Source organism: Elephantulus edwardii, unplaced genomic scaffold (genome assembly GCF_000299155.1).
Source record: "Elephantulus edwardii isolate Elephantulus edwardi_28Jun2011 unplaced genomic scaffold, EleEdw1.0 scaffold00042, whole genome shotgun sequence".
In the NCBI taxonomy this organism is placed as follows: Eukaryota; Metazoa; Chordata; class Mammalia; order Macroscelidea; family Macroscelididae; genus Elephantulus; species Elephantulus edwardii.
The window spans coordinates 9,913,457-9,931,071 of NW_006399792.1; the positions used below are offsets into that span (position 1 = coordinate 9,913,457).

The 17,615-nt window shown below is 41.4% G+C and overlaps 1 pseudogene; it reads left to right on the top strand.

The window, feature by feature from the left end:
• The first annotated feature begins 7,877 nt into the window (after positions 1-7,877).
• LOC102848101 lies at positions 7,878-9,734 on the top strand (annotated as a pseudogene).
• Positions 9,735-17,615: the final 7,881 nt, after the last annotated feature.

Consider the following 17,615-nt stretch of genomic DNA (forward strand, 5'->3'; position numbering starts at 1 on the left):
AGACAGGATGACTCTTTGGCAACTTTGGTCTCAACTTGGAACCCTGGAGTCAGAGTAACTTTGTAAACAAGAGCGGTGGAGTTTAATCAGGGCCACAAGCAGAGTCCTTGTTGTTGTTGGGTGTCACATGGAGGGTTCTTTCTTGTCCTCGAACTGGGTGGGGGAGGAGGTGTCTCTGGCTCATCTCTGCCTTGTGGTGGATCAGGTGTCCTATTAGCTCCAATATCATATTTATTCACACGGATGTTCAGGTTTTGCAACATATCTAAAACAAATGGAAAAATGAAGAAAAAAAACCCCCTGAGATCCTAGCTTCCGCAGCTGTGGAGCCATCCTAGGGGCCAAACAGCACAAGAGACTTTGGTATACAGAACTTCAAGCAGAGGAAAGAATTTTATTAGCTCTCTGAAAGAGAGAGCTGACTTGAGAACCTCTGGACACAAGCTGCTTGAGCTGGAAAATCATGATCTCTTTCCACACTAGAGACAAAGGAAGACACTAAGCTGCAGAAAAAAAGGTGAGGAAGGTGAGGTTCTGTGCCAAGAGCGAGCACTCTCCATTGCCTTTGGGGAGATAGGATTGAGGCATTAGGGGGTCCTTCTGTGGCTGTGGGGCCATCCCAGGGGTCAAATAGGACAAGAGTAGTATACACTAGTGTATAGAACTACAAGCAGAAGAAAGAACTTTCATAGCTCTCTGAGAGGGAGAGAGCAGACTTGAGATCACCTGCACACACACATTGCTTGAGCTGGCAGCCCTGGTCTTTAATTTTTTCCACTTCAGAGACAAAGGAAGACATTAACCTCCAAAAGAAAAAAGGTGCATGACAAACTGCTTGAGTAGAGCACCTAGTCTCAGGTCACTCAGCCACTTAATACATGAAGGACCCCTATAGAGTTGGTGTCAAGATGAAATTTCTACAGGGCTGCCATGCAGAACAGAGAGAACTTCAAGGACTTTAAGGAAGGGAAATTTTCCCAGAGAGGATTTACATTAAAGTAAGTGGCTCACCTCAAAGAATGAACATTTAAACTTGGCAACTAATTAGTAACATTATAAAGACAAGAACCAACAAAAACTTTTATAGACACCATAGAAATGACTTAATACTTATCAAGAAAAACTTCACATGATATCAAGAAAGCGGTAGGCAGTTTCAAACACTGTGAAAAAAGAAACTTTCTCAAAAAACTCCAAATAATATTAGATACTTCATGAATATCCCAGAGTCAAGAAGGCAGATGATATATGTTGATATGCAGATATTCAAAGAGCTATGAATGAAAGTACAAATGATGGAATAAACAAGGGAAGCCACAAATAAAGGGGAAAACCTGGAGATTGTTGTGCTGTTGTTAGGTGACACTGAATTGAGTATGACGCATAGTGACTCTATAAACAAGAGACCCAAACCCAGTCTTGTCCTGCACCATCTTCACACTTCCTGACATACGAGAAATAGAGAACCTAGATATAGAGAACCAGAAAAAATATATTGATGAAGAGTTATTTGAACAGCTATGGAAGAAGGTCCAAATTATGGAAGAAATGATGGAAACCACTAAGAAAGTAAACCCTCCAGGAAGATGGGCCCAGAAGAAATAGATTGGTGAGGAGGAACTTGCACAAATATGGAAGAAAATGAAAAACATGGAAGAAAGAATTGAAACTATAGATAAAGAGGTAGCAGAACTTTTAAAAAAATCATCATAAGATGGAGAGGGTGCTGCCAAGACAGTACTAGAAATAACAGAAAGGCATGAAAATGAAATCCAAAATATTAATACCAAAATGACAGAAATGTTCAACACACTTGAAGAACAAAAAAGTAGAACAGAAGAAATGGAGCAGAAAATCAGTGAACTGGAAGACAAGAACCTAAATGAAAACATACTGGGGAAAAAAATCACAAAATAAAGAAAATGAAGAAGACATTAGAATTGTGTGGGATGACATCAAAGGAATAACATACATGTGATTGGAATTCCAGAATATGAGAGGGATAGGGAAATCACTGAGAAAATTGTGGAAGAGGTACTAGAAGAAAACTGCCCAGGTATTTTGAAGTATGAGGAAATCCACATTCAGCAAGCTCAGTGAACTTCAAATAGACTAGACTCAACAAGGAAAACATCAAGACATATCATAGTCAAGTTCCCCAAAATAAAAGTTAATGATAGGATACTGAAAGCAACACAAGAAAAATCAAAGGGTCACCTACAAAGGAAAAGTAATCAGATTAAGTTCAGGTGAAACCATGCAAGCAAGAAAACAATGGGATGGCATATGCAGAAAGTTAATAGAAAACAATTACCAACTTAAGACCCTGTACCCAGCAAAGTTCTCCATCAAATATGAAGGAGAAATCACATCCATTTTAGAAAAGAGCTTAAAGAATATATGAAAATAAGACCAAAACTATAAAACTTTTAATGGAAATTCTTTATACAGAGACACCAAAGAAAAGTGGATGGACCGTAGTAACAAGAAACAAGAAAAAAAAGAAACACAGCAAAATGGTAATGATAAAATCTGGCCTGTCAATAATCACACTTAATGTGAATTGACTAAATGCACCAATCAAGAGAAAAAACAGTAGCAGAATGGAGAAAAACCCCAAAGTCTATAAATATATTGTCTACAAGAGACACATCTAATAAACAAAGAGCAAGATAGACTTAAAGACTGGAAAAAGTTTACCAAGAAAATGATACAAATACCACAAAAAAGCAGGAGTGGCAATAATAATCTCTAATAAAAGACTTCAGAATAAAAGTCACCTTAAAAAATTTGGAAGAAGACTATATAGTGATTAAAAGCACAGTAGATAAAAAAGATATAACGTCTATGCACCAAACGATAGATCTGCTAAATCATAAAACAACTGTTAATGGAATTGATAAAAAGAAATAAACAGCACCACAATACTAGTAGGAGACTTTAACACACCACTCTTGCCAAAAGATAGGTCAACTCAAAAGAAACTTAGAGACATGGAAGACTTACACTACATAGTTAGCTAACTCTACCTTGTGGATGTATTCCGAGACCTGCACCCAACTAAAACTCAATTCACTTTCTTCTTAAGTGCACACTGTACATTTTCCAGAACTGATCACATACTAGGGCACAAAGCAAGGGTCAAAAAATTGCAATAACACAAAGTATCTTCTAAGACTATAATGCCATAAAACTAGAAATTAACTACAAGAGGATAAAGCCCATAAAACTACCAACATGGAAGCTAAATAACACCTTGCCAGAACACAATTGGGTTATACAGGAAATAAAGAATGAAATAAAAAAGTTCCCCAAAACAAACGATAACGAAAATACAACAAATACCAAAACCTCTGGGATGCAGCTAAGGTAGTCCTCAGGGGGCAGTCCATAGCAATAGACAAACACATAAAAAATGAAGAAGCAAACTTGATAATCTAACTCAACACCTTAATAAAATAGAAAAGGAACCACAACCTCTGTAAGAGAGGAAATTATAAGAATAAGACCTGAAATCAATGAGATGGAAAAGAGGAAAACAACTGAAACCATCACTAAGACCAGGAGCTGGATTTTTGAAAGGGTCAACAAAACAGACAAACCCATTGGCAAACTTAACAAAACATAAAAAAGGAGAAGACAGAAATAACTCGATTAAGGAATGATAGAGGTAACATCACAAGAGTTAATGAAATCTATTCTTTCGGAATATTATGAAAAGCTATACTCTGATAAATTTGAAAACTTAGAGGAAATGGATAAATTCTTTGAAATTCATGTCCTGAGCAGGAGCCTATGGTGATGAAGGAGGAAGTTCAAATTGCTCTGAAGGAATCCACAAAAAACCAGGCTCCAGGAGTTGATGGCATACCAACTGACATATTTCAACAAACAGACACTGCCCTGGATGTGCTCACTAAGTTGTGCCAAGAAATCTGGAGGACAGCCAGCTGGCCGACTGACTGGAAAAGATCAATATTTATTCCCATTCCAAAGAAAGGTGACCCAACAGAGTGTGGAAATTATTGAACAATATCATTGATATCACATGCAAGCAAGATTCAGCTGAAAATTATCCAAAAACATTTGGAACAATATGTCAACAGAGAACTGCCAGATGTGCAGGCTGGATTTAGAAGAGGTCGTGGTACTAGGGATATTATAGCTAATTTAAGATGGATCTTGGCAAAAAACAGAGAATACCAGAAGAATGTCTATCTATGTTTCATTGACTATGCAAAGGCTTTTGATTGTGTGGATCACAACAAGCTATGGCTGACTCTGAGAAGAATGGGAATCCCAGAACATTTATTTATGCTAATGCGAAACCTATACTTGGACCAAGAGGCAGTCGTCAGAACAGAGCAAGGAGACACTACATGGATCAAAATCAAGAAGGGGGTTTGTCAGGGATGTATTCTGTCTCCATACCTTTTTAATCTGTATGCAGAACAGTTCATCCGAGACACTGGGCTGTATGAGGAGGAATGTGGCATCAGGATTGGTGGAAGAGTCATTAACAATCTGCTTTATGCAGATGGCACAACCCGGCTTACCGAAATTGAGGAGGACCTGAAGCGCTTGCTGCAAAAGGTCAAGGACTGCAGCCTTCTATATCTATTGAAGCTCAACATCAAGAAAACAAAGATTTTCACCACTGGGCTAATTGGCAGCATCAGTATGGATGGTGAAGAGATTGAGATAGTTAACAGTTCACTTGGCTTCACAGTCAACACTCTTGGTAACAGCAGCCAGGAAATCAAGAGACGAATTGCATTGGGAAAGTCAGCTGTGAGGGACCTCTCAAGAGTATTGAAGCGCAACAATGTCAGGCTGGAGCCTAAGGTGTGCTTGATCCGAGCTATAGTCTTTGCAGTTGCGTACTGTTCATTAGAGAGTTGGACAGTGAATAGGGATTATAGAAAGAGAATTGATACCTTTGAGCTGTGGTGCTGGAGAAGAATGTTGAATATACCATGGATTGCTCGGAGAACAGTTTTGTCCTGGAGAAGGTGAAGCCAGAATGCTCCTTGGGGTCAAGGATTCTGAAGCTTCATCTGACATACTTTGGGCATGTTACAGGAGGGACTGGTCCTTGGAGAGGGACATCATGTTTGGTAGAGTGGAGGGGCAGCACAGGAGAGGAAGACCTTCGATGAGATGAATCAATTCTGTGACTGGAGTGGTGGGAATGAGTGCGTTTGAGATGGCTAGGTTGGCACAGGATAGAACGGCGTTTAGAGCTCTTGTACATAGGATCACTATGAGTCACAAGCGACTTGATGGCACATAACAACAACAACCCAGATTGTCATGGTCAGATGTAGAACACTTGAACAGACCATTACAAAAGAAGAAATTGATCATAAAAAACTCCTCTACAGAAAAAGTCCTGGACCAGATATGCCTTCATGGCTGAATTCTACCAAACATTCAGAGAAGATTTATCACCAATCTTAAGTTATTTAAAAAAAAAATAGGAAAAGGATGAACACTCCCAGAGACATTCTATGAAGGAAGCATAACCCTTATACCAAAACCAGGTAAAGGTACTACGAAAAAAGAAAACTACAGACAAGTATCTCTCATGAACATAGAAGTAAAAATCCTTAATAAAAATCCTAGTCAATAGGATCCAAAAGCACATAAAAAATAAAACACAAACCCACATCATGACCAAGTGGAATTCATAAGAGGTATGCAAGCATGTTTCAACATAAGAAAATAAAAGTAATTAACCACATTAAGCAACTAACAGAACCATATGATCCCAGCAACTGATACAGAAAAGGCATTTGACAAAATCCAACACTAGTTCCTTATTACTCAGAAAAATTGGAATAGAAGGAAATTTCCTTAACATAGTGAAAATTATTTTTGCAAAACCAAGAGCCAATATCATCCTCAGCGGAGAAAGAATAATAGCATTTTCTTTGCAAACAAGGGACCAGAAAAGGATGACCACTGTCACCATTTTTAAAATGACAATCCTACCAAAAGCAATCTGCATGTTCAGTGCAATCCCAATGCAAATAACCAATTTGTTTTTCAAGGAAATTGAAAGGGAAATTGTGAAGTTTATAAGGAGAGGAAAGAGACCTGGAATAAGCAAAATACTTCTGAAAAAAATGAAGTGGAAGGTATAGTAGCACTCCCTGACCTCAAAACCTACTAACACAGTGTAACCAAAACAGCAGGGTACAATTACAGGCACATAGAGGAATGAAAAAGAATTGAGAACTCAGAAATAATAGACCCAGCTATCCATGGTCAACTGATATTCAATAAGGAAAAAACTGATGTCCAACAAGGGAGAAACCTATCAAATGGGGAAATGACAATCTATTCAACAAATGGTGCTGACAAAACTGGATTGCTAACTGCAGGGTCCAACAAAACTCACGCTGTACCCAAAAATCAACTCAACGTGGTTCAGAGACCTGGTGAGTAAAGCCCAAATCCGTAAAGTTTGTAAAAGACAAACTGGGATCAAGCTTAGAAGGCCTAGTCGATGGTGTAAAGAGACTGCCAAACACAGCCAAGAAATACACAATCTTAAGAGGATAAAATTGATGAATAGGACCTGCTAAAGATAAAATCTCTGTACTCATCAAAAACTTTTCCCAACAGGCTGAAAAGAAAATCTACTGAGTGGGAACAAACATTTGGCAATACCATCTCAGTCAACAGTTTATAGAATACTCCTGGACCTCTACAAGAAAAAGATTGATAATCCAATTACAAAATAGGCAAGAGATGTGGACTTTTCACAGAGGATGGCATTTGGATGACCAACAAAGACACGAAGAAATGCTCAAAAATCACTGACAATAAGAGAGATGCAAATTAAAACCACAATGAGATACCATCTTACACCAGTAGCAGTGGCAATGTTTAGCAGGGCATCCAGTAAAAAATGTTGGAGAGGATGTGGTAAGATAGGAACTCTTAAACATTGTTGGTGAAATTGTAAAATGGCATAACCATTCTGGAAGGTAGTTTGGCATTTCCTCAAAAAGCTGAACATAGAGATTCCATGTGACCCAGCTATTCCACTGCTTAGAATATACCCCAAGAAAATCAGAACTGAGGCACAAACAGAGGCTTGTACACCAATGTTCTTAGTAGTTTTATTTGCCATTGCAAGAACATGAAAACAGCCCAAAGGCCCAACCACAATGGAATGGATTAAGAAATTATGGCACATTCACACAATTGAATACTATGCAGCATACAGGAGTAATGATTTTGGAAATTACTAACTTGGGAGCGACTGGAGAGTATTATGCTAAGTGAACTAACGTGGTCCCATAAGGACAAATACTATATAAGACCATTATTATAGAACGTGCACAGGAACCCAAGGCAGGGAGGAGGGAGCAGAGGGATAAGGGGTGGTGCTTAATTATAGGTCACATAATTTGATGGGTGGAGGGAGAGGTGGGAAAGGAGAAAGATCTGATGTGAAAAACAGTGTATACGAACTTTGTAAGTGAACCAGTACAAAATAAAATTTTATAAAAAACAAAATGCCCTTGAATGTAGGAAGCTCTCCTGAAAGTGTCCTGAATGTTCTGAGACTTACATACCTTACTCTTTTCTAGGTCTGCACATCTTCAATGTGGGCTAGAGAACCCATGGGATTATACACCTCTTATTTTTGTGCAATTCCAGGACACAGAACATAGCACAAATATTAACAAGCCACATACTGATTGCAACAAAACCTTTATTTCATAAACTTTATTTTTACAGGTATGTAAAGTTCATAAAAATGAGTTTCTGAGCCCAGGACGGGGTTAGGATTGGGACTGGGGTCCTGGAGGGGAGCGGGGGAGGGGGTGGGGACAGGGTCAAGACATAGCTAGACTGCAGCTATGAAGCGGGACGTGCGCATCCTGCTGTTGGGCGAAGCCCAGGTAGGGAAGACGTCGCTGATCTTGTCGCTGGTGGGCGAGGAGTTCCAGGAGGAGGTTCCACCCCGGGCAGAAGAGATCACCATTCCAGCAGATGTCACCCCTGAGAAGGTTCCCACTCACATCGTAGACTACTCAGAAGCGGAGCAGACAGAGGAGGAACTACGGGATGAACTTCACAAGGCAAACGTGGTATGTGTGGTATATGATGTCTCAGAAGTCACCATTGAGAAGATTAGAACCAAGTGGATCCCACTGGTGAATGGGAGAACCGACGGGGACCCCAGGGTCCCCATCATCCTGGTGGGTAACAAATCAGACCTGCGGCCAGGGGGCTCCATGGAGGCTGTGCTACCCATCATGAGCCAGTTCCCTGAGATCGAGACCTGTGTGGAGTGCTCAGCCAAGAACCTGAGGAACATCTCTGGGCTGTTCTACTACCCTCAGAAGGCCGTGCTACACCCCACAGCCCCACTGTACGACCCCACTGCCAAGCAGCTGCGGCCTGAGTGTGCCCAGGCCCTCACACGTATCTTCAGACTCTCAGATCAGGACCTGGACGAGATGCTCAGTGACCAGGAGCTCAACAGCTTCCAGAAGGCTTGTTTCGGACACCCACTGGCCCCACAGGCCCTGGAGGATGTGAAGATGGTGGTGAGCAAGAATGTGGTGGGTGTTGTGCAGGATGGTCACCTGACACTGGATGGTTTCCTCTTCCTAAACACGCTCTTCATCCAGCGAGGCCGTCACGAAACCACCTGGACCATCCTGCTGCGCTTTGGCTACGGGGATGCCCTCCAGCTCACTGATGACTACCTCTACCCGCCGCTTCCTGTGACCCCGGGCTGCAGCGCAGAGCTCAACCACTTTAGCTACCAGTTCCTGCAGAAAGTCTTTGAGAAGCACGACCAGGACCACGATGGCGTCCTCTCACCCTCCGAGCTGTAGAACCTCTTCAGCGTCTTTCCAACATCACCTTGGGGCCCTGAGCTTTCCCCCACAGTGTGTACTGCAGCCAGCGGCCACCTCCCACTGCACGGGTTCCTCTGCCAGTGGACCCTGGTGACCTACCTGGATGTGCGGCCCTGCCTTGGGCACCTTGGCTACCTGGGGTACCCCATCCTCTTTGAGCAGGACTCCCAGACCAGTGCCATCACAGTTACCCGTGAGAAGAGGCTGGATCAGGAGAAGGGACAGACTCAGAGGCACGTTCTTCTGTGCGAGGTGGTGGGGGCACCTGGTGTGGGCAAGTCTGCCTTCCTGCAGGCCTTCCTTGGCCGGAGCTTGGGGAGCCAGGAACTCCCGGCAGAACCTTCTGTCTATGCCATCAATACAGTGTTCGTCAGCGGGCAGGAGAAGTACCTAATACTACAAGAGGTGGACACGGACAGTCTATGGGACACCACATCAGATGCCACCTGTGATGTTGCCTGTCTGCTGTATGATCGCAGTGACCCTGAGTCCTTTGAGTTCTGCACTGGGGTCTATAAGCAGCGATACCTGGACGCACAGACCCCTTGCCTCTTCATCTTCTCAAAGTCCGACTTGCCTGAAGGCATGGTGACACCTGGCTCATCCCCAGCTGAGTTCTGCCGCCGGCATCTGTTGCCTGCCTCTATCTCATTCTCTTGCATCAACTTGGATACCTCCAATACGGCTGTCTTCAGCCAGCTGGCCACCATGGCCACTTTCCCACACCTAGTGCAAGCCGAGTTGCACACCACCTCCTGGCTCTGGGTAATGCTGGGAGCCACCGGGGCCGCCCTGGCTGCCATCCTCAGCTTCTCCCTCTACAGGGTCTTGGTGAGGAGTCGATGAGGCCAGTCTGAGGCCCTCCCAACTGGCACCACAGCCTTGCTCTGCCCCGCAATCTGGGCGCAGGGCTCCTCTGAGAGCTTCTGCCTACTGGAGCCTCCATTTCTAAGGATCCCTGCCCAGGACTTCCTCTTGTGCAGCCACCGTGCACCCAGGGACCAGCTTGCACATCCCATCCAGGGTGGCCCTCTTGCTGGGCAGCCTAGATCTTAGCACCAATTAAGCATCCTCTGTATTAAGAGGGCAAGTCAGAAAGCCAGTGACTTCAAACCTAGAAGTCTCAGAGTTCCACTTCTTCCTTGTCCTGGGCCAGGATGGTCAGCAGATGTGGAAGGGGACAGTGGAAGTGCTGGGTAGGTATATCAAACCCTCTAGGGTACACATGAACACCCCCCATCAGAAGTGGACCCTTCTTAGGATCCTGAGACTAGGTTTTCTGATTAAACTTCTGTTGTCTTCTCACCTCTGAGGAAAAAAAATGAGTTTCTTTTGAAACTTAACATGCACACATTTAAGCAATGTAAGCTTTTCATATCAAAGCCTGTATTTGAATATTTAGACTAGTATTCTAGGTATTCTTGTTAACCCAAACATTCTTCAATTGATGTTATTTCTGTTGTGTGCCATCAAGATGGAACTGACACACAGCTGACCCTCCAGCAGGTTTTCAGAGACAGTAGATCACAATGGAGATTGCCCATCCTTCTCCTGCAGAGCAGCTGGTAGATTTGAACCTAGTGCCTTTGGGATTTCAGCATAGCTTCTTATCACTTGGCAACTAGAGCTCCCTCAATTAATGAATGAATCCACTAAATGTTTACTGTGGGACACAATTGACTCATATTAACTCTGTGTACAGGAAGACTAAGTATTGCCAATCCTGTCCCAACCTCTCTCTTTAGCTGTGCACACCTATTGTAGCCTCTGTGTCAGTTCATTTTATTGAAGGGTCTTCTTCTTATGCTGAACCACTATTACAAGTCTGGTGTGTTGAAATAACTATGCACAGACTTTTGATTTTGTGTGGATCATTATTAAAGATACAGTTGTGGAAAAGGGGAATTCAAGAACACTTACCAGCTCATGTGCAAACTCTACATAATCTAAAAAAGCAGTCATTTGAACAGAGCAAAGGTACATGGTTGTTGTTGATTGCCGTCGAATCGAGCATGATTCATAGCGACCCTATGAATAAAAGATCTGAAACCTTTTTATAACTATTGTAATTTCTCAAAGTTCACAGTTTCCAGAGGCATTGTTGTTTAGGAAGTGGATGTCACTCCTGCTTCCAAAAGGGTACATTCCGTGGTTTAAGATTAAGAAAGGTATATATACATAAAGATTTCATTATTTTAACATATCTGTTCAATCTTTGTCCTAGACTATATGAAGAAGAAAACAGGATCACAATTGGAGGAAGATTCATCAACAACTTTGATATGTGTATAGCATTATCTTGCTTCTAGAAAATGAAGATATTTTTGATGAATCTGGTGGCATAACCTGTAAGAATTTGTGCTGTTACATGTCCATGGTCCATAAGATAGCGAGGGAAGGGGTGCTAGGATGAAGGGATGATAATCCCAAGATTCTCATAGATTTCCTTGGACCTCAGCATACCTGTGGTAATTTCTAAAACAGAATCTGGCTTTGTAGTCACTGCTTTGGACCTTCCATCATTTATGTTAAGTGGCTTTGTTCACAATAGCTAAGAGCTGGAAACAACCTAAGTGCCCATCAACAAACGAATGGATAGAGCAGCTCTGGTATAGTCACACAATTGGATACATGCTGCATTGAAAAACAAGGAACTCATGCAATTTTATGCAAAATGGGTGATCCTGGAGGACATTATGCTGAGTGAAATATCTCAGTCACAAAAGGACAAATATTGCACATGATCACTGTTGTAAAACAACAAGAGACTGACATGGGGTTGAGGGAAGACAGAGAAGGAGGGGAAGAACGATATATACTGAATTGAAACAAATGAGGGCAAGAACTGTTTAAAAGGGATATATGATTGGGTATTATTGTCATGACAGGAGTTCAGAAGGAAGGCTGCACAATGGAGTGGACTTTATGGGAGGGATTGCATAATAATGAAAGAGTTTTACTTTTTAAGAAGAGTGAGTTGGAAGGGGGACATGGAGAAAAGTGCAGCAATGAATGATTGGAAAACCTAAGTCTCTGTAAACTTTCATTAAAATTAATTTAAAAGGGGGGGAAAAGAAGGGGAAATTATAGGAGGATGGCCTTGGATTCCATTTCTGCAAATCATATTTTGCTTCTTGTGGACTTGTTTTAATTTTCTTCAGCTTTTCTTTGAATCTGCCTATGAGCTATTGGTAGTCTGTTTCGCAGTTGATCCCTAGCCTTGTTCAGATTGTAATATTGAGAACTTCCACCATCTTTTTTCACAGATATAGTTGATTTGATCCCTGTGTATCTAGTCAGATGAAGTCTCCACATGTATTGTTACCATTTATATTTTCTTAAAAAGCTATTTGCAATGAATAAGTAATTGATTGTACAAAATTCCAGCATGTAATCTCCAGACTAATTTCTTTCACCTAGGCCATATTTCCCAACTATCAGTTCTTTGTTTCAAGTGTTTACATTCCAATCACTAATTATTATCAATGCATCTTGATTGCATACTTGATAACATTTCAGACTGCAAAAGTTGGTATAAATTTTCAGTTTAATTTTTTACTTTAGTGGTGTATGTGTGTTTGAATAGTAATCTTATTAAGAGATCTTCCCTGTATGTGTATGGACATTATCCTATCACTGCAGCATTAGATAAATGCATTTTCTCTTCAATTTGTCCTCCTCTGCATAGTAGATCATAGCACTGTCTGAGCAAAAATGGTCAACACTAGTTAATTTCAGCTCACTAATGTATGTGCCATTGAGTTGCTTGTGACTCATAGCGAAACTATATACAAAAACCCTGAACCCTGTTCTATCCTATGCCAACTTTATTGTTTCTGACACACCTACCCTTATTATTCCAGTCATTGAATCAATCTATCACATCAAGCTTCGTCTTTTGCGCTGTCACTCCTTCTAAGCATGCTGTCCTCCACGGACTGATCTCTCCTTGTAACATGTCTAAAGTATGTCAGACAAAGTCTCAGAATCCTTGCTCCAAGGAGCAACCTGATTTTACCCTCTCTAGGAGTTGGACAATGACTAGGGAGGATAGAAGGAGAATGATGCCTTTGAGCTGTGGTGCTGGAGAAGAGTATTGAGGGTACCATGGACTGCTAGGAAAACAACAGATTCATCATGGAGAGGGTTAAACTGGGCTGCTCCTTGGAGACAAGGATTCTGAGGCTCCGTCTAACATACTTTGGACATGTTGTAAGGGGGCCTGGTCCTTGAAAAGGGACATCATGCTTGGGAGGGTGGAGGGACATCTCAGAGGGGAAGGCCCTCTATGAGGTGGATTGATTCAGTGACTGGGGTAATTGGGATGGGAGTATAGGAGACAGTGTGATTGGCATAGGACAGAGCAGAGTTTAGGGCTGTTATACAGAGGGTCACTATGAGTCACTTTCGACGGCACATAACAACAAAAAGGAAAATCTTATTTATTTTTCTGGCAGACCATGGTATATTCAGTACTCTTCTCTGGCACCACAAAGGCATCAATTCTCTATCATCTCTAATCATGTCCAGCTTTCTGATGCATAGCAAATAATTGTGAAGACTATGGCCTGGATCAGGTGGACCTTAGTCTCCAGACAGACATAGTTGCTTTTCAGTACTCTGGAGAGGTCCCAGACTGCAGACCTTCTGGGATATTGATATTTTTTCTGTTTCCTTTCACTTTTGACAACATCAAAATTTTCAAGATTCATAGTTTGTCAATTCCATGTTCCAATTATTAATGGATATTTACAGTTGTTTTTCCTCATTTTGGGTTGTGCTACATCAACAAATGAAGGTCTTTCATTGGTGCAAATCTTTGCTCCGTTCAAGCTATTAAGGAAAACTCTAATTTGCAGGGGCAGCTCACACCCAGTCATGTTTTGAGTGCCTTCCGACTTACGTGGCTCATTTCTCAGAACTGTATCAGATAATGCTCACTTACTATCCATAGTTTTTAAGGGCCCATTATTTGGATGGCCCACAATAGGATGGCCACACCTGCTTCGAGGTTTATCTTAGTCTGGAGGTTCCAAAGAAATTTGTCCACTCCTGCCTGAATTAACCTGATTACTTTTGAAATGCCAATGCCAAAGCTTCCAACATCACAGCAGCATGCAAGACACCACAAGTGACAGTCAAGTGTTAACATCTGGCCAAGAGGGAAACGATTTGCCAGGATCATGCCATAAGAACATAGCTCTGTTTTGAGATATATTTGATGCTGCTTCCAAGTCATTTAGAAATTTTTTCAGCTCTGATTTTGTCCACGTAACACATGTGACATCATCTCATGAGTTTTATAGACATTATCTCACAAACACCTAATATTACCTTACAAACCCCATGGAGAGTAGAGCTTACACTTTCCAACATCATGCAAGTGAGGAGACAGGGAAGCCCTGAGAAATACAATGGTTTGCCCCAAATCATGAACTGGTTAAGATGGGTTATCTGTGTCTCCATCCAACTCTGACTTCCAATATCCATGGCCCTGTGTGCAACCAGGCCTTCCCTCGGTCCTGGGAGGAGAGTTTTGTGAGTGTAACTGTATGTGGTGATGGATATGACATTGGTAGAGGTTAGCTGTCAGCAGCCCATAAGGGCACATTGTGCAAGTCTTTTCCGAGGTAGAGGCACAGATCAAGGGACTCAGAAGATGGCCTCACATTCTTGGCCAAAGAGTAAAAAAGGAATAATTAAACTTAGTAACTGGACACCATATTTTAGAGATAAGTCTCCAAGCTAAATAGAGTAGAGCAAGGACAATTTTCTTGTAGAGGTTCAGTCTTTCTTTCAGCCACTATCTTAAAGGTTCTGCTTATTCACCAAAATAGAACCTGAAGGTAACACAGAATGGCTGTGGGCTGCTGTCCAGGCCAGGTCACTACTGTGATTTCACCTGAACAGAGTCACAGTCCCTAGGTGAGATCATACCAACGGTGGACCACCACCAATTTACCTCAATGATACTCAGCACAGTAGCATTCAAGGAAATGAGGACAGACTGATGAGGCAGAAAGATGCTGGGAAGAGAGACAGTGTATTTGTGGAGAGAGATATGGGATTGGGAGAGGCTATGTGCCCTGGGGAGATTAAGGAGGAAAGAGATGATGTTGAAGAAGAGGAAAAGGAAGATGCTGTTGCTTCATTATGACTAACCCTTTCTGAGTACTTACCCAGATTCCTTCACCCCCATGACTACTCATTGCTGAGTTTATGGGCTTAGATTGACTCAGATTGGATCGGGTAATTGATTGACACAAGAGGGGTGCCACATCCTGGCCCTGATGAATTTCCATGGCACTTTATCACACATGATGCCAAGATTCTCAAGTCCCTACCCAGAAGTCTCAGTTTAGACATGGGGCTTTGGGGAAGAAATTATCAAAGGCCAAGTCATCACTTTTGCCTGGTCTTCTCTGAGCTCCAGCTTACCCTGTGTGAACTGGTCATTCCCAGCCTAGGCTGTAGGCATTGCTATAACTGTTGAGACCTTGTGGTAGCCCAACTCTTCCTAGAACCTCTTTTAGCTCTTAGAGGTGATATATATATATATATATTACTGCCCCCTCCTTTTCACTGCAATCCCTTTTCTATTCTCTATAATGGGTGTAGAGGGAGGGGGCTGCAGAGACCAGGGTTGCCTAGACACACGTAATTGGGTCTAGACCTACTGATAACAGTCCCCACCAGTTAGTCTGCCAAACAGGGGCAATAATTACCTCCTAAACAAGGGCCTTTTCTTTTTGCCAATGGATCACAGGATACAGTCAGAAGAAACACTGTTTTTCTTCCAGCCAACATCTTGGAACTTCAATATTCTGTTGAAGTTGTGTGGAGCCCCAGTTGTCAGCTAGGACCTCAACATTTTTATGCTGCACATCTGCTCCCACCACATGGTAACAGCAGGGGAAGTGTGAGTGTCTTTGATGCTGAGACCAACACAAGGATCTGAAGGTGCAGAAGAGGAAGGAAGCAACAGCCTTGGAGAAGGTGCTTATTGCTTCATTGGACACTATTGGGCACTCTCTCTTCAGAACTCCACATACCAGACACCGCAGGAGGAAGATGCTGTCATGCATTCAGTCCTTCTAGAGAAAGTGGTCAGGAAAGGCTAGCACCGGTTCTGGGTACGTGAAAAGTGAGTCTCCACCAGACCTCTGAAATGAACAAGAGAGGACCTTGGCTACACAAAACAGACCTGCCCTGGAGAGCTCCCAGCTCCCTTCCAGGGTTTTCTTCTGTAGCTGAATCAAGTCCCTTCTCAAATGAACCAGATCCTCTCCCAATCCTCCTTTCCCAACCCTATTATTTTCTCTTACCTGGGCAAGGTGCAAAGTCACCTTTCCCCAATTTTTAACCAATAGGACAGAAACATTTTCTGAGGGAAATGTTTTTTTTCTCTAGAAAATATTTATTGAAACTTGTATTTTTTCCCCAATGTTCTGACACACACAATACACATAATACAGTAAAATGCACTTTTCCTATTTCAAATAAATATATTTGACTCTTGTTAAAAAAAAATCTAATAATCTGTGTAGTTTGCCACAGTATTTTAGTCAGTGAAATAAATCTAAAAGAATCTCTAGTTCAACTGGATTGCTGCTTACTTTAATGATTCTCACAACATTTTGCTGAAGAAAAGAAACACTATTCTCTTATAGGATTAAATTCAGACTCAGAAACTTTTATTTCCTATTTAGGGAAACAAAGATAAGTTTCTTTAAAGAGCAGTTAGTGTCAACAAGAGTCTCAGGTGTGGAAAAAAAGATTGTATTGAAATCTTCACTGAGTGAATTAATTTTTGTATAAACTTTCTTCTTAATACTCCCTAGAAGCCAGACTACATGCTGAATAATAATGATTTATCACACTGATATTTATCACACATAAAATTTTTCCTATTTATCACACCAGTAAATTTTTCAAAAGTTAGCGGTTAAGTATTTAAATTAACAGTTATGCATGTAAAATATAACCCAAGACAGAATTTCAAAGCTCTCTTAAAAGGAAAGGCTAAAAATGGTGTTTATAGGTCAAATTTGTATGCCTTTCTCAAATGTTATTCTTAATATTAATGAAATCTACTGACTTGTGTAGACTTCACACAGACTTTCATGTACATATAGATCCCTAATCAGTTTAAGGCAATGTGTTAGTGTCTCTTTTAAGTGGTAGTAGAATTTTAGTAACCAACAACAACAGAAACCACATTTAAGTAGTAGCCAATCTTCTGTTTTCTTGTGCATAAACTATTTACTTTCAAAAGAGCATATCACCAAATAATAAAGGCCATTAGTACTGTCTAACTAGCTATGTCAGCAGTTAATTGGTACTTACCCATCAACAAACCATGGAAGTCAACCAAACTATTGTAGCTCTAATCACCCCACAGCAGTGCCTGATTTCTTGAATATAGAAATACCATCAAAGAGAAAAACCACCAGCCAAGGTGATGAAATCATGCCACTTCAAAGCATAACTGTATTCTGTAAAAATCTTATGTGAGCTATAAAACCAGTTGTACAGCCAGGTGATGACTTACAATACAAAACTTCTCCCTCTTCATTTTAAAATGTTGACAGCTAAATGGAGAAGCATTCTTAAATATAAATAGATGGCTACATTTATATTTCTACACATTTCTGAACCAGAGAAGTGTGTGCTTAAAAACTCACAAGCCCGATAAAACAATTTTACAATTCCCTTCTTTGACGTTCT